This window comes from Syngnathoides biaculeatus, chromosome 9 (assembly GCF_019802595.1).
Source record: "Syngnathoides biaculeatus isolate LvHL_M chromosome 9, ASM1980259v1, whole genome shotgun sequence".
Classification (NCBI taxonomy): domain Eukaryota; kingdom Metazoa; phylum Chordata; class Actinopteri; order Syngnathiformes; family Syngnathidae; genus Syngnathoides; species Syngnathoides biaculeatus.
Genome location: NC_084648.1, coordinates 7,692,839 through 7,707,988, shown reverse-complemented (window position 1 = coordinate 7,707,988; position 15,150 = coordinate 7,692,839). Strand labels below are relative to the sequence as shown.

The window sequence follows — 15,150 nt, the reverse complement described above, 5'->3', positions numbered from 1 at the left end:
CAAACTCACACAGGCGGGTGCGAGATCAAACCTGTGAGCTCAGAACCGTGAGGCCAATTCTTTCCAGCTGATCCACCGTGTCATCTTGATTTAGTCATTGATTTAAAACATTATTTAATAGATTTTATATAATATTTTCAAAGATAACTATATAGTTACATTGTATTCTCTATTCTTGTTTTTTAATTTTCATTTACATTTTTCTAGATTAATTTAATGGATTGTTACGACATTCAATTTTTATTTATTTGATATTCACATGATGAAATTAAGTAGTTTGCAATTAATATTGAGTAGTGTATCTGTCCAATATATGCAAAAATTGCCACACAGGAGCAAAAAAAAAAAAAAAAGAACAGAATTGGCACGACTTCTTGGCACCATATTCCCCATTGACCCAGGCGGCAGCTGCAATTGTTGGCGGGGGGGTGTGCGACCCGCATACTGATTCTTGGCGCCTCACTTGCATTAAAACAACTGCCAGAGACAAGCTGCAGTAAAAAAAAAAAAAAAAAAAAAAAAATCCCGACAAGGAAAGTGAGAGGGAAGAAGAGGAGGCAGTCGGACTCATGAAATGAAACGCCGACTTTCGAGAGCCTCTCGGAGAGATAGTGGGGTGTGCCAGTGAGAGGGGGCGCTAGCGGGGAAAAGCAAAGGTCAGAAAAAAAACGAGTTCGAGGACGACTCGAATCGTTGCATCTCAGATGAATGGTGCCCAGACGCCGCCGCGAATCAACATCATGCATTACAGAAGTGAAAGTCAAGTGGAAAAAAACTAACTTTTAAAAAAAAAAATTAAAAACTCGGAGAATTAATTGAGAATACATTTTTTTAAAAGTCCTATTCTTTTACATTTAAAATAAAATTGTTTTTTTTTTATTCTATTTCTATTTTTCAAAAATATTATTATTCACATTTGTAAAAATATTGAAATAAATTTATAAATAATAATTTTTAGATTGTTAAAGATAAAGAGAATTAAAGCGAGAATTTTGTTTTTGCAGAAAAACATTTGACATTTGAATAAAAATAGACACTAATAAATATTTCTTTAGGGGGGAATAAATATGCATTTTTATTTGAAAAAAAATATTAATAATAAATAAATAATAAATTTAAATATATCCATTCCAAAAAATCTTCTCAATATATATTTTGATTAGAATTTTTATGATAACACAGTCCAATCTTTTCAAGCAAAAAAGTCATAATAAAAATAGCCATAATTTTCTTTTTGAGGTAAAAAAAAATGCAATATCTCAAGAGAAGTCAAATTCTTTGAAGAATAAAAATGTGATTATTTGAGGCAATTTTATTTTAAATTATATATATATATATATATATATATATATATATATATTGGAGGGAGGTATTCATCTCATGCATTTTTCTTTCAAGAAAAACAATGACATTTTTCCCCCAAGGTAAAATAATATTTGCAATAAATTATATCCAAATAAAAATGTTTTGCCTGATTTTTTTTAATTGGGGTTCTCCTTTTAGTTTATTTCGGAGTTGCACCAGGATCTATTACGTGCCCGAAATCCAGTTGGTGTTGTCAAATGTCGACTCCCGTCTGGATTTTGCTGACGCGAAAATATAGCAAGAGAAACACCGCACAGCTCCTCCACTTGCTGACAAAAAGACTTAAGAAAACTGCATTTTTATATTGACAGAAGAAAGTCACAGTATGTCATCCATGTGAGGTACATTACCACTCAGAATACACAACCATATATAATACTGTATATACTGTGTATATATATTCATACACTATATATATATATATATATATATATATATATATATATATATATATTGATATATATATATATATTGATATCTGTGGTGAAAATACAGGAAATCATGCAAATATAACACTTTATTTCAATTCTCCACCTCTAAATCTCTTCATATAATCAGAATAACAATAATTACAATTGGCCATTGCACGATCCCCGACCGCATACAGAAAAATGCACGCCACCTTTCCCGCCCCCCTGCCAAACAAACACAGAGAGCTACAGAACAGGCTCGGTAGAAAAAAAAAAACCCACTCATTTCTTCTTAGTTTTTTTTTTCTTTTTGTACAAAATTCACAGATTTCAAGTCCGGGCGGCTGCCAAACGTCTGCAGAAAACAAACCAGGTGAGGCTGAGCTCGTGGTTGTGTGTGTGTGTGTGTGGTGTGTGTGTGTGTGTGTGTGTGTGTGTGTGTGTGCGTGTGTTCCCCCCCCTTCTCTGATCTGAGCCACAGCTGCTGAGGAGGGATTGTGAGCGAAACTCATACAATTTTTTTTTTTTTTTTAAAAAGATCCACAAATCACGGGAGCATTTGGGAAAAGAAAATAACGTCAAAGAGGGCAAGAAGTGCACCGCTAATGCTAACTCATTAAGTACACCTGTTCTCCCCAAAAAAATAGACATTGAAAAAAAAAACTGCATTGATGCAGGGGGGAAAATTACACTACAAAAAAGTAAGTAGCTGAGTTGTGAGCTGGCTAGATAAGCAAATTTGACCCATGAGTAGCTTGTCGTTACTGAATAATTACCAACTCTGTCTGCTTTTGTGGGTAAATAAAACTACAGTAGGTAAGTATACGCAATATATTTTTTAAAATAAATGCTCTGTAAATTTAAATACACTTCAGAGAATATGCACATTTGAAATCTAATCTAAATCTAAGAATGAAAATGGCTCCTACCTCTCCCCTTTTCGTCATCAAAAGTCTTTAATAAATGCCAAAGTGATGTTAAATGTTAATCTCGCTGCTTCGTTTGTCATAGAGTTGTTTCACACTGTTTTGTGCATCCATACATACTTTTTTTTTTTGTCGGTCTTGCCTTCCAAACTTCCATACATCCATTTTCTTTGCTGCTTATCCTCACGAGGGTCGCGGGGAGTGCTGGAGCCTATCCCAGCTGTCAACGGCCAGGAGGCGGGGTCCACCCTGATCTGGTTGCCAGCCAATCGCAGGGCACATGGGGACAGACAACAGCCGCACTCACAATCACACCTAGGGGCAATTTAGACTGTCTAATTAATGTTGCGTATTTTTGAGATGTGGGAAGAAACCGGAGTCCCCGGAGAAAACCCACGGGCACGGAGAGAACATGCAAACTCCACACAGGCGGGGCCTTCATCAAACCCGGGTCCTCAGAACTGTGAGGCCAATGCTTTACCATGTGATCCACCGTGCTGCCTGTTTTGTGCATGTAAGCTAAAATTTAAAATATGTTTTTGTTAATATTTTTGGAGGCCTAGGGGCAAGCCTTTTTTTTAGTTTTTTAGGTGATTTGGTTTTAGTCAGACATCCTGGAATAGATTACAGTAATCTCCAAAATCACGATTCCGACATTTTAAAATAATATTCAAATGAGCAATTTCAAGCATGTATTTTTCTGTTTTATCTCACCAGTTTGGCAAGGAACAGACGCAGTCACTGTATGTAATATCACTTTAAAATTATACCGTTCTTATTTTTTCACGTGTTTACCCGTGCATGACAACGCAACGAGGATTAAAGTGAAAAAAAACAAACCAAAACCAGCATAGCATTGCTGCGCGTTGCCTTGCTTTCCTGCCTCGGAGCGTCATTTACTGTGCGTATTAGTAGATTAGCAGTGCACGTGACTAAATAATCCATTAATGACACGTACACACAATAGCTATGCATACAATTTATCTCAATTAGAGGACATTACAGCAAAGACAAATGCCATTAATGGAATGTCACCGCATGTAATAACCGTACATCATCATTGAGGTACATAAATAAAAACAGAAAGTATTTAAATGCCCTCCTAGTTGTAGTACGGACAAACGGCTAACACGAAATCCATTATAAACACACAGATTGTTTGCATCTGAGCTAATACGTGTCAAACTACACATTTTGCCAATACTGTACTTGCCTTTAAAAAGTCCCACCAATTTCAAGAGACTGGACTTATTCGCACACGTACAATATTATGTCACTAAAGTCCTATTTTCGGAGAAACGTAAGTGACGAGCATTTTTCGAACCTAAAAGGAGTACATTTTTTATTTAAAAAATGATGGATATCAGATGACAAAAATCACAATCTTCAAAAATCCATCCATCCATTTTCTTGCCGCTTATCCTCACATGGGTCACGGGGAGTGCTGGAGCCTATCCCAGCTGTCGATGGGGCAGGAGGCGGGTTACAGCCTGAACTGGTTGCCAGCCAATGGCAGGGCATCTTCAAACAATAAATTTGTATTTTATGTGGAAACAATTTTGAGGAAAAAAAACACGCATTACAGAGAATAAAGTCTCATTTTTTTCAGAGGAAAAAAAGTCCTGATCATCTAATTTTTAGGGGGAATAAAGTAAAATGTGATTTTTTTAGAGTCTATATTTGGATCCATCTGTTTTCTGGGCCGCTTATCCTCACAAGGGTCTCAGGAGTGCTGGAGCTTGTCCCAGCTGTCAACGGACAGGGTGCAGGGTACACCCTGAACTGGTTGCCAGCCAATCGCAAGGCACATTGGAAGAAAAAAAAAACTATTCACACTCACAATCACACCTAGGGACAATTTAGTCTATACAAGAGTCTAAGAAAAAAAATATATATATACTGGAGAAAAACGACAAGAACAGGAACAGAATTAAAATATATATTTTTGGGAAAACAAAAAAAATTTTACTCAATTTATATCTTAGAATGACATTTTCAAACATGAACTTCTGTTTGTGGCTCACTTCCACGGCGCCGATGACTTGAGGCAGCGTGAGAAAATACGTCACCTGGGAGCGTGGCCGTGCGACAGGCGCGCAATAGCTGCAATAGCGCAGCTGTCTCCAAACTAACTCATTAGGCTTATGTGATTAGCTCCGTGCGGCTGGTCGATCAGCAGATAAGTGGATTTGCAATTCATAGAAAGATTGCTGCGGTCATTAGAAATGAGGCTCGCTTATTAAGATGACGGCGATGTGAAGTGGTCGCCCGATTTGGATGCCGAGAATTTAAACGGAGCGGGATTATTTTGAAAGTGAATCATCTTGAAATGAAAGGATAGCTCTCCAAAGGTTTCGCTTTTGTGCTGAGCGAAGTTGTACTTTGACTACTGTAACGATTTCGAAGGGGAGTCAGTATTTGAAGGACCCCTGGAAATGCCAGAATGAGCATAAAATGGTCGCTTCGAACCAAAATGTCAGACTTTTGAGTATTTGGCCACAATGGCCCTGAAATGCCAGGTTCAAAACAAAATGGCAGAATTGCTGTATTTTTGCAGACATGGCATCTTGAGACTTTTTTTTTTTGTCGGTCTTGCCTTCCAAACTTCCATACATCCATTTTCTTAGCCGCTTATCCTCACAAGGGTTGCGGGAGTGCTGAAGCCTATCCCAGCTGTCAACGGGCAGGAGGTGGGGTGCACCCGAGCTGGTTGCCAGCCAATTGCAGGGCACATAGAGACAAACAGCCGCACTCACAATCACACCATGGGGCAATTTAGAGTGTCCAATTAATGCACGTTTTTGGGATGTGGGAGAAAACCGGAGTGCCCGGAGGAAACCCACGCAGGCACGGGGAGAGCATGCAAACTCCACACAGGTGAGGCCAGGATCGAACCCGGATCCTCAGAACTGTGAGGCAAACACTTTATAGCTGAGTTACCGTGCTGCCCCCATCCAAACTTAATGATGCAAAGTGAAACTGGATTTGTGGGTTCAATTTGGAAGAAGAAAAAAAAAACTCCAGGGGCACCAGCCAGACCAATTTCTCACTCAATTTTGCGGCCATTCTTTGCTGTCACAATAAAAAAAAAAAAAAAACTCAAGTTTTGCAATTTTTCACCAGCCAATCCGCCAATTACATGTACAATATCTGGTTCAAATTTTGCAATAATCAGTTCATATCTCCAGGCTGAATTCATCTTTGAAGGACCCCAGGAGGGTTAGTTAAAATGACCTTAAAATGGCCGAGTCAAATCAAAATGACATTCTTTCTTTCCGTTTCGTTGTTGTTGTTGTTGTTGCTGTTGTCAGGAATGGCCTTTATGAGAATTTTTGGGGTTCTACCCACTGCAGACATGCAAACCAAATTCCACGTAACTCAATTAAATTGAATGGCACGGTGGAGCAGCCGGTAAAGCGTTGGCCTCACAGTTCTGAAATTCTGGGTTCAATCCCGGACCCGCCTGTGATGAGTTTGCATGTTCTTCCCGTGCCTGTGTGGGTTTCCTCTGGGCACTCCGGTTTCCTCACACATCCCCAAAACATGCAACATCAATTGGACACTCTAAATTGCCCCGAGGTGTGATTGTGAGTGCGACTGTTTGTCTCCATGTGCCCTGCGATTGGCTGGCAACCAGTTCAGGGTGTATCCCGCCTCCTGGCTGTTGACAGCTGGTATAGGCTCCGGCACTCCTCGCGACCCTCGTGAGGATAGGTGGCAAAAGACAATGGATGGATGGATAAATTAAACTGACCCTGGAGTGAATTTTCCCAAATTGCAGTGGAGCCAATTTTGGGGATGTAACTTTCCAACCAGGATGAACACATGACTTTATGTATTTAAACAATTGTTTGTTTTTAATGGGCCACAGCTCGAATATGTCTTGGGAATTTAATGGCAACTATGCTGTAATCATGGAAATGATTTAAACCGCAGTGAGCCACAGGAGGCAGTTTACCTATGATTACCAGCAGCTGGTTATCACTTGAGTCAATTGATTTAATCGCATACTCTTTGTAGCTCTGATGCAAGGCTCTTTTTCTCATGAGCTGATTTTAATAACAACAACAAACTCACTGGTGACGATGGCCCAGCATGTTTCTTAATTCATGTAGTTTTTGCTTTTGATTGCTGGTGCGTAGTGAACTGGCTCCATCCATTCAAGTGAAACAATCCAAGCTTGTTGCTATCGTCAAATGAAACACAGAGCACCTGGTGCCTCTGCTGATGGAGTCTTAAATTTCTCAAAAAACACACACAGAATGGATGACGCGTGTGCATCCTGTGGCAATATCCGTCATCCTGTGCTCTGGACCCGTCACGAGAGGCAATTAATGCGATCTTATGTTCTTATCTGCTACCTAGCAACCTTGACTCTTACCCAGAATCGCCCCGGGCAACTGCTGCCGCTGCCTGTAATCAATCGATCTACTGAGTGTGCGTGTGAGATTGCATCAAGGCATTCCAGAAGTGTTTTACATCAAGTCTCCGAAATGACAACAAAATAAGAACCTCTGTGCAAGCAAATGAGCCAGCTGACATAAACGCCATTTTTACATGCACCGCTGACTTGAGTGACTTGATAACACATTGCAGAAGGGAAACGGTAAGACACACAATAATCCTATGCATTCATTTATTACCCCCCCCTTTTTTTTTTTTTTTGTACAACAGGACAAGGAGACTGACTATTTTGGTTTCTATGGGCCATAAACATAAGAAAAGACAAGCAAGAAGCTTGTTTCTAAAGTCTTTAAACCATGGTCATTGATATAGCGGGTAATTTTTATGGTCATACTCCAAAGACCATCGATCAAAAAATAGTTACAAAGGTCTTAAAAGCAAACACCATTGATTTAGAAGCTAGTTTTTGTACACATCCAATCAGACGCTTGTGTCTGAAGTCTTTAACCAAAGACTGTTGATCTTTCTTAGGTCTTAAATCCAAAGACCGTTGTTAGAACTTAGCTTTTATGATGATACACCAACGAGCATCGATATAGGATCGTTGATGTGGTCTTAAAACGACGACAATTGAGGTAGAAGCAGATGTCTGTGGTCTAAACCAAGAACCATAAATATAGGTGGCCTCAATGACCTTTAACGACAAGCCATCAACAACCACCTAGTTTCTGAACACCATGAAAATCTTGACCACCAATATAACACTCGTTCTTATGGCTTTAAAAAAAAAGTACCAGCAACATAGAATATACTTCAAATCGCCATAGTCCAAAGGCCACTGATCATAAACTAGTGCTTATAGTTATAAACAAGAGCGCATTGATCACAGGCTAATTTATGTTGTCTTAAACCAACAACAATTTTTATAGAACCAAGTTTGTGTGCCCTAAACCAATGAAAGCTAGTCTCAAACCAAAGACCATCAATGAGAATCTTCTTCCTGAGGTTGTAAATCAATGATAAGGATGGAAGTTACTTTTTGCGGTTTTAAACCAATGGCTGTTGATAAGAACGCTAGTATTTTTAGCCGTAAAATGAAAGCTTATCTCTCAGAAACTTATTTCAGCAATCTTGAACCAATAACTGCACAGTGTAGCTTCTTTCTAGCGTCCCAGTGAACCAAAGATTATCCAACGAGACACGAGATTACACGAGAAAGTCAACGACATATTGAACTCCCCTGCAGATTCTATACAGGATCAAACCACAAGTAAACCAACAACCTGTGAGCAAGAGAATTGTACAGAAAAGTCGACTGACATTCGAAACAGTGCATTTTTCCCGTTTTATGGCTCTTAATATTTATTTTTATCTTAATGCTATCATTCATAGCCACAGTATGTCGGGTTTATCACATGGGTCGATCATCTCGTATTGACGTGAATGTCTTTACAATCAAGTCAAAGTTGGTGGTCAAACCATCTGTAGAAGGAGTTCTAAATAAACAGTGTATGATTAGATTACAAAGGACACTACAGTATTCTCAATACTATGTGTGTCATATCATTGTTTTATGAAATGTGACAATGGTTATTGCCATCATCTGGCGGATTGTGTTTCGTAGTGTGGCTAGATGAACTGGCAGCATGGAATTAAATCTTAATTTGAGGGTCTATAAGTGTGTAAGTGAGTCTGATTGAAAACCCGTCTGTCTAGAGGGCATATTAATTAATACGCTCCCTTTCAGTCGGCACTCCCCCCTAACGAAATTGCACAACTCACTTCAGCGGTTTTCAACCCCTAACATACACTATAACTGAATTAGTTGTTTGGGCAGATCAGAAAGGACCCATAACGAGTACACGTGTAAACATTCATGGTTCCGACAACAATGTGCAGTGAGAGACCGTTATCGTCTTGGTTTCGGTTGTCCAAAACCAATGACCTTTACCCGAAGCTATTTTACAATATCATTAAACAGTAGTAATTGATATAAAAGATAGGTTTACATTCATGAACGTTAGTCTCCAACCAATGACCATCAAAATTCCATAATTTCCGGTTTATGCGGTGATGCGGCTAATTTGTGCATTTTTTTTCTAATGTCCGCAAGGGGGCACTCAAACGGAAAAGGTAAGAGTGAGACTGAATATATGTGCCGAGGAAGTAACTTTTACCGGTCCGGCTCTGTTATAGCGCTGTGTTAGCATGTGTCTCAGTGATTTTTACCTGTATGTTTTTTTTTAACCGGCCCTGTTAGCGCGGCGATGCTAACATTAGCATTAGCATTAGCGCAGCGGCATTAGTGTAAAACTCTCTGCGTACCGTCTTTCTTTGTAAATATCTCGTGTTACAATGTGGGTTTCAATGTGGGCAAGTGCGGCTTTTACACAGCTGCAGCCTATGTATGGTCCAAATGGTATTTCCTTTACAAATGTACTTGGGTGAGGCCTTTAACCAGGTGCACTCTGTCGGCCCGGAATTACGACAGATATTAGAATTGAATAGAATTGTTATAGACTTAAAGCAAAAGTTACTTTCAATGGTCTTGAAGCAATGAGTAGTAATAGTTTTTAATAAACCAAAGACCATCAATAAAAAAGTTAGCTTCTGAGGTCTTGAACCAATGATCATTCATACAAAACTTAGTTTCCAAGGTTTTCAAAAAATGAACAATACGATTGAAGCTAGTTGTTATAGTCATAAACCAAAGCCCATCAATAAGAAGCATGTTTCTAACGTCTAAGATCAATGACCATTGCTATAGAAGTGAGTTTTTTTAGTCTTAATCAAAAAGCATCTATCAGAAGTTGGGTTCGAAATTCTCAATGCAAAGAACATTGAGATAGAAGCATCGTTTCAGTGGTTTACTATACAGACACAAACTACTTTCTGTGGTCTAAAGACAATGACTTTGATATAGACGCAAATTTTTATAGTTTAAACCACAGACCATAAATCTGGAAGATCATTTTTAAAGTCATATACCAAAGAGCCTGTAGAAAGCAAATAACAGACAAACCCACCCAGCAAAGATTTGTAAACAAGCTTACATGAGGGTGGGGGGTCGATCAGAGAGGAGCCACGAGGAGTCCATACTTCAACCTTTGCGGATCTGAGAGCTACAACAGCACTGGAATATACAACAATCGAAAAGTAACAATAAATAAATAACAATGGGGGAAAAAAATCTTTTCTGCGGACGTTTGGCTCGCCGCCATCCTATGCAAAACTCGCCATTTTGGCACTATTAAGACTATAAGTGTCTGTAAACGTGAATAGAAATATAGTCCACATTTGTCGTAGGCAGGTGTGAATGTGGTGCGCTTGTGTGTGTGGTCACACCTTGTTGTCGTTGTGTAATTACAGTGCAACTGTAACTGATCTAGACAAGCACAAACAGTTGTTTCTCTACCTGTGTGTGTGTGTGTGTGCATGTCACAGTTGACCTCCGGTACAAACACGTCCGGTTTTGTTCGTAGTTTTTGTCATTTCAGCAAAAATTAATCCTTCGAGTCAATCATCCTCAACAGCAGACTAACCAATTCCCATAATCCACTTTGAGCAAGACAGGAAAACTTTTCAGGGCAGGCTAGCGGCTCATTTTTCATTAGCGGGTCACTTAGGACCTTTCTGGACAGGCAAAATGGAGAGTGTGTGTCTAAATACTTAGTTCTTGCATGGTGAGGTATGAAAGTGCTACTCCAAATTTAGTGGTCTCAAACTAAACACTCTCAAACAAGGTTGTAAACCAATGGCCAGTGATATAGAAATACATTTTAATGATCAATATAAAAGCTGCAAGCTTTTTCTTAAAGCCAAAGTCCAAAACCAGCAGTCAGAAGCACATTTCCAAGGTCTAAAACCACGGGCAAGTCTGATAAAAGGTAGCTTTTATAGTCATGGAGTCCCTAATCAAAAGCTGGTTTCTGAAGTCCTTAATTAATGACTATACAACGCAGAACAGAAGCTACTGTACTTTTTAGTCTTAAAGAAAAGATCACATGCTCCATGCTCTGAAACCAAAGCCCATTGCTACAGAAGCTAATTTTAATGGTCTAAAATTAAAGACCATCCTTCAGAATCTAGTGTCTATGACCATCAATATATCAACTCATTTTTTTCATAAACCAAATAACATCAATCAAGAGCCTATCTCCAGGTTATTATTCCAATGAGGATTCACAAAAAACTTTTTCCCTTAATCAAATACATAACGGCTATCAAAACCTTGTTTCCAAAGTCTTAAACCAATGAACGCTGATATAAAAACAAGTTTTTAAGTCATGCATCATCATTCAGAAGCCATTTTCTGCGTTGTTAAAGCAAGGAGCCCATGCGTTAACATTCATTGTTTTGACAGCTAGCTCATATTTGTTTGAGTTGGTGTGAAGATGGTCTTTAAACTTGTTGTCCAACCAAATCAAATCGATTACAAACCACCTTTGACGCATTGTAAGTGTTCCACTAAGGTCCATTTTGGCTTTACAATCTTGCAACCAGTAGAAGTAAGTTCATTCATGTGGTTCCTTGCAGCGAATTTTGCTCTGCTTGATTGTTTTGTTTTGCGTGTGAAACAGGTGGGAAGTAGACCAAGTCTACGAACCATCAACCGATCCATGACCAGAGAGCGCAACTGTTTTGGTGTCCTTCTCGTTACTCAATTCTGCCTGTCCAGATCGAAGGCAAACCTGAAAGAAATCTGTGCAGCGCATACGTGGGCAATGTTTGAAAATCATCACGTTCATGAATAGCGCTATTGTATAAGTAAAAAAAAGTTATGGAACACATACAGGGAGTGAAATGCAAACGTCTTAAAATTCAATGTGAAAATTGTCCAACCAATTTTGTAGTGTAGGGGAGAATTTGTAACGCGTCAGAAAGGTCTCTTGTCCGACGTAATTTACTTTTTCACTAATTAATAAAATGTATCCCAATCATTGTAACCCGATTGCATCCCTGGATTAATATTACTGATTCCCGTCAATTTAAAGGATTCAAGAAACATTCCAAAAAAGATGGGAGCAGAAACTCGTAAGCCAAAACCCTGGTTAGTCTTTTCCAAGAACTTCCTTGGAAAGCAGAACTGCGACCACCCTGTGAAACTGCTGCACAAAAATATTTAAAATTACTCTTCCTCTGGAGCGAAAAATAATAAAAAAAAAAACATTGTATTTTACATGTTTACAACAGAAACTGACAATGTTGTCGGGGTGATATCAATCAGTCCCATTGTCTCAGTCATATTCACAGCGTTGGGTTCTTGTGGTCCATTAAAACCTGTTGAGGATGAAGCGGGGGGAAAAGTAATCTTCTGGGTGTAAGTGGTCCTCAACGTGGAATAGTAAGCCATCTTGTGTCAATGCTTTACAGCTTCAAAACACAGAAAGTCAGCGTTCACAGTAAATGTTGTGGTTCAATTAAAACTTGGTGCGAGGAGGCCTCACTGATGTTTCCAGGGAGCCATCCAGGGTTGGCGACAACAACCCCAAAGGGGGGCATTCGGGGCTCCGGAATCTTGGCGGGGCTCGGTGTGATTTGTGTTTTCAATAAGGGAAAACTGTGGACAAAATTACGCCTGACTCGGTTAGCTTTAACTGGTGAAGCAAACGATGATAGTTTTTCCCTCTACTAAAACTGTCCAGAGGTTCCTGGCCCGATGTAACCCCCTAATAAAACTTTACAACTACAATAATGTCAAAGCAGAAGTAAAGCTAATTATACAGTCGGAACAAAAGGGTGGTGAATCATTAAAAGAGAGCGTTCAGAGCAGATGGCGACTGGCATGATTGTTGCGTATATAAAAGTACCCTTGTTCATATTTCGGCAAACGATTGCAGTGCAGCTCAGCCTCATCTTGTGGACGTCATGGGTAGCGGAAAATCCTCTTTATGCCCCCTGAAAACCGATGGTCAACTAGGGGGATTGATCTCCACCAAAGGCTGTTTAGATGTGGGGTACCTCCTAACTTGCCGTCACCAAAACATCAACTACCCAACCCTACATTTTTTTTTTTTAAATCATTATTGCATTACATGCCTACTTTGTGCAAAAACGACTGTGAACTGAACAGGAGCACTACATAAACATTCCCAGTGGTCTTAGTGTTAAAAATGATAGAGCGACTCCATTATTGCTTTAAATAAAGACGGCTTCCGATAAAAACAGCGGTTTATGAATAACCAAGTGAATCTTACATCTCCAGAAAAATGCCTTCGGGGGTGTGTGCAGGTAACACCCTCCTCCCACCTTCCGCTACCATCTCCTCCCCCATGAAGCTCATATTTTTAGAAGGCTCCATCTATGCATAGCCTGCGGCGCTAATCTGCAGGTTAATTGATTGTCGGAGCAAAAGCAGAGAATATTCAGCCACTTTTTCGCAGTCGCACCCTTTCGCAATTGATCCGGTTGCATTGTTTGCGATGACTCTGACAGGGCACGGAAAATAGTGGCAGGATAGTTGGATTAAAGTGAAAGGATTAAGGAGAAGGGGGGGGGGCATATTAGGGAGTTAAAGTTAACTAAATGCCATCTGGTTGAGAAAATTCTGGCTTTGCTATTCTCTGTTGTGAGGTTTTTATAATGCAGCCGATCGACAAAAATCAAGCAATTATTTTTTTCTTTTCACATTCCATTATGATTATACTTAAACATTTTCAGTAACATAATCTGTTGATCTATCTGTACCACTATCTGACAACAAAGCACTCGACTTTAAAAGGGGCAAACATTAAAGTTATTACTTAAAGGTTTTATATATTGTAAATACTATGGGTATCAGTGGAGTCAATATTTGTCTGCCAATGTGCACCCAAAAATTGTCTAAATAGTGCTTGAATGTTACATAACAGTTTACATAATCTCAACCCAACAGAGTTACCAAGACCATGATTTGGTAGCTCAGCGGGTGGAAGATCCTGAGCCACTTTCCCAAACCGAACCCAAAAAGTTATGTCAGAGCCCAAGAATGACTCAGAAATGTTATAAATGTTATTTTGACTCCCTGGGACATTTTTTAAATTGTCTCTTTAAGGTGACAATGAGTCAGTTTTGAAAATATAGTTTTGAAAATATATTCTTAATCACCCATTTTCTCAGCCGCTTATCCTCACGAGGGTCACAGGAGTGCTGGAGCCTATCCCAGCTGTCAACGGTTAGGAGGCGGGGTACATCCTGAACTGGTTGCGAGCCAATCGCAGGGCACATCGAGACCATCACACGTAGGGTCAATTTAGAGTGTCCATTTAGTGTTGCATGTTTTGGGGATGTGGGAGGAAACCGGAGTGCCCGGAGGAAACCCACGCAGACACGGGTAGAACATGCAAACTCCACGCAGGCAGGTCCGGGATCAAACCTCGGACCTCAGAACTGTAAGCCCAACGCTTTCCAGTTGATCCACCGTGCCGCCTATTTATAATCATGCAATATTCAATCATAAAAATAGTCATGTTTGGTGTAAATAAAAAGCCAAAGTACTTTATGTTTACTGCTCATCTTGACTCAACTCTTGAAATTTTTAGAAGCATACTGTAATTTTTCGGTACATTTTGGTTGAATTCCAAATTTTGCAACCTCTGATGCGTCTAACTTCCACTGTAGCTTCCTCTGTACATCCCTTTCAAAATGAAAACGGGAAGTACGTTTTCCAACATGGTTCGCACTAACAGCTGTTGGTCGAGTCCTGCGAATCAATTTTCATTTCACACATGCTGTCTACCCAGACTTCAGGGTTAACACAACAAGGTTGCGGCGTTACCTCCCCCAGGGCATGAAAACACGTCATAATCAAGCAAAAGAAGGCCTTGGAGGTCTGCTAGCCCTCGGCAGTTTGGACGTCTAACGAGGTTGGCAGGAAAAACAGGCATCGTTAATTTCATCCCCAAATAATAACGTCTGACCTGACATAATCCGCACTTTTTTTCCGTATTACACTCCAATTATGTTGCAGATTGAATAAATCCATCTAACAAAAAGAAAGAAAAATCAACACAAACAAATGATATGCAAAACTTATTGTTCTGGCTCTTATCTTAAATATTTTTGGC

At 39.6% G+C, this 15,150-nt stretch overlaps 1 long non-coding RNA gene across 1 annotated transcript in view; it reads left to right on the top strand.

Moving 5' to 3' along the window:
- Positions 1-6,985: 6,985 nt before the first annotated feature.
- LOC133506710 (uncharacterized) overlaps positions 6,986-15,150 on the top strand; it is a 30,629-nt gene continuing 22,464 nt past the window's right edge. Inside the window, exon 1 of the long non-coding RNA XR_009796584.1 lies at positions 6,986-7,307. This is a non-coding gene — a long non-coding RNA (uncharacterized LOC133506710). The remainder of the gene's footprint in view (positions 7,308-15,150) is intronic.